Source organism: Alexandromys fortis, unplaced genomic scaffold (assembly GCF_014885135.2).
Source record: "Alexandromys fortis isolate MF-2015 unplaced genomic scaffold, M_Fortis_MF-2015_v1.1 scaffold_267, whole genome shotgun sequence".
Taxonomy (NCBI): Eukaryota; Metazoa; Chordata; class Mammalia; order Rodentia; family Cricetidae; genus Alexandromys; species Alexandromys fortis.
In genome coordinates, this window is record NW_026068157.1 from 599779 (window position 1) to 602683 (window position 2905).

General features: G+C 42.7%; 1 pseudogene; it reads right to left on the reverse strand.

Moving 5' to 3' along the window:
• Positions 1–581: 581 nt before the first annotated feature.
• Positions 582–2602, reverse strand: LOC126491701 (ubiquitin carboxyl-terminal hydrolase 29-like; annotated as a pseudogene).
• Between the last annotated feature and the right edge of the window lie 303 nt (positions 2603–2905).

A 2905-nucleotide genomic window follows, 5' to 3' on the forward strand; every position in this document is an offset into this window, starting at 1 on the left:
CTGACTCGAGGCCTCTGGTCACGAACACATAGACATCACTGTTCAGGAGCCAAGCCTGACTTTGAACGTCATACACATCGCTTAATGTGGCCTGAATCCCGGAACCTTCCAAAAGAGCTGACGATATTGACAAGCCTGTAGCTCTGAGGATCAACCTCCAATGTCACATTTTTTGAACTGTAAAGAGAATCCTCTGTGTTGCTACTTCTGGTACCATTGTTATTTTCGGGATTCCCCAATACACCAAGGGAATTTTTTATCTTTCTGATCTCTCAATTCTGACATGATCAGATCCTTCTCTGCCTTCCTGAGTACCTCAAACACTTTGACAGGATGCTGAACAAGCAATTCATTGTGGACTCTATTCCCATGATTCTGCTGTGGCTGTTCAGCCATTTCTTGAGATCCTCCCAGAGTCTCTTGTTCTTTAAGATCACACAAAGAATTGAACTTCTCAACGATAATGTGATGATGTGACTTTCCACATACAACAATTTTCTCATGCTTCTTAAGTTCTGAATTCTCAAGAGACCTGTGGAAGACTCATCTCTGTAAGACCCGGGACTTGGATGCTGGTATGTTCAGATTGTTGGGTCCGGTGCTAGTGATGTCTTTTCATTGAGCATCCTGTCTTTACTCACTGTCTGGCTCCACTTTAGGACCATTTTCAAGGCCTGTCGGCCACTGCTCCTCAACTGGGTCCACACATATCCTGTGCTAGTTTTGTACTTTAGCATTTTCATTGGATCCAACCTGTAGAACTGTGAAATCAATGAGGTCTGAAGCCATCCTCTTAGCTGGGATCGACTGGCTAAGGATGTCAGGCATCATCTCTTCAGAGACATTTAGGACATCATTGGTCTCATGAGAGGCCTGACTGGTCAAGGGAAATGGTGGCTTTGTGTTTTCATTGCAATGGGAAGAGACATCCAGATACTTTGACATCTCAACTGGCTGCTGGCTCTTCACTAACAACCTGTTAGCAGTAAAGTGATAGCGTTTCAGATGAAGGATAAGGACCCTTGGGAGTCTCCACAAAGTATATCTGAACACAGAATTCTTATTCTTGCATTTCCCACAATTGCACTCAACTTTTTCAGGTGTAAAGAAAAGATCTATCTAGTGACTTTTGAATCGACAAAAGTCGATTGTTTGACCCTTTGTGCAGGTCAACAGAGAGGTAATTACTCACTTCGGTGTTGAAGGTCGCCTCACCACAGGCTTCACAAACAATAGAGCTATCCAGCTCTGTTTCAAAATTGGCACCTACAGGAAAAGCAAACCTTTGGTGGTGGCATTCCCGGCATGTGCTGGTGGAGATGATTTCTCAACTTTGTCTTCCCTATCAGAACTAAACATGGCTTTTAGGTTTTCCACATTCAGGTTCATCTGATCTAAGCACTGACTTAGAGATCCATGGGCATCATTTTGTTCATTGTCCAAGAATATGTCTACAACAGTGGAAATGGATTTTTTTCACATTTATGAGTAACTGTCCCTTGATCTCTACATCTGTCTTTCAAGACAAGAAGTTGGCTTAAGGGCTTGATGAGATCATCACAGGAAAACTTTCTCCCATGGGATACCTTGTGTGAGCACGTCCTTTGCGAAGGTTGGGATCCCAAAGACAGCTTGTGAGAATTCATGTAGCAGGAATTTTCTAAACTAGGGAAGCCTTCACGTGTCAGTTGCTCTGTACAGTGTCAAGAAGAGTCTGCACATTGTTATGTGTTGGTCTGCTGGCTATGATGCGATCCATTTGGAAAAACTGTACGATTTAGGTTAGCCTTCCCACCAGAGTTGGGATTAAATGAAGGCTCAATTTCCAATTGTTATACTTGTGCTGACTCCTTAAATCAGTTTCTCTCCTTTGCTGCTTTTACTCCTGGAGTTCTAGCACTTGGTTTTCTTTTTTGGTTTACAGTTATCCTCTTTGAGAAAGCCCTCAATCATTTCTATACTGGAATTGCTTTTCTTTCTCTTCTTGCTTTGTTTTTTATTCTCTTTTCCGACATGACTACTGGTGGAGTTTGACACTGAAAGTGACATCTTCATTGCGAGTGGTGTCTCACTTTCTTGTGTAGCATGCAAAGATCCACAAGCTGGCTCCTGGTGCTTCCTGCAAAATGGACTGCTGCTTTCAAGAACACGCTGATTCTTCTCTGGTTCCTCGAGTTGTTGGGATTCAGATGGATAAACAGAATCCAGGACAGACTTCAATGGTTCAACATCAGTGGAAGATAACATGTCAATGAGTAAGGACATGTCATCTTTCAGAGTTAAATGCAGACGATGCAGTCCAGCATGTCTCTCAATAACTAACCACTACGCCTGCAATGTTATTACTCAGCAGAAAACACCTTCTTCCTTCCAACTTGACTAATAGTAGAAGACACTGGCTTAAAAATCAAGCAAACCATTCAGGGTAAGTAAAAGTGATCATGGAGATTTAATGAGAGTGCTTATTTAGCATGCTCAAGTTCCTCAATTCAATCCCAACACTGAAAGAAAATATTAAATCCCAAAACCTCCTTGTAAAGTCTTTACTTGTGTTGTCCGTGTCCCTAACAATTCTATACAATTGCAGGGAACTGTGATTCATGTCTGCAATGCATGGCCTAGTGGTAAAGATGGCAATTTCTGAGAACCAGTCTTTCAAACACTCTGGAACTTCTTAGAACAAACTGGAAGCCATAATGTGTACACGGAGGACCTGGCGCAGACCTGTGAAGGCCATGAGTTTGCTGCCTCAGTCTCTGTGAGTTCATATGAGCTTTGATCCTGTTGATTTTGATGGCCTTGTTTTCTTGGTGTTCTCCATCCCCTCTGGGTCTTACACTCTTTCCTCCTGATCTTCTGAAGGGTTCCCTGAGCTCTGAAGGGATCATCCCATTTGAGGTTGAGT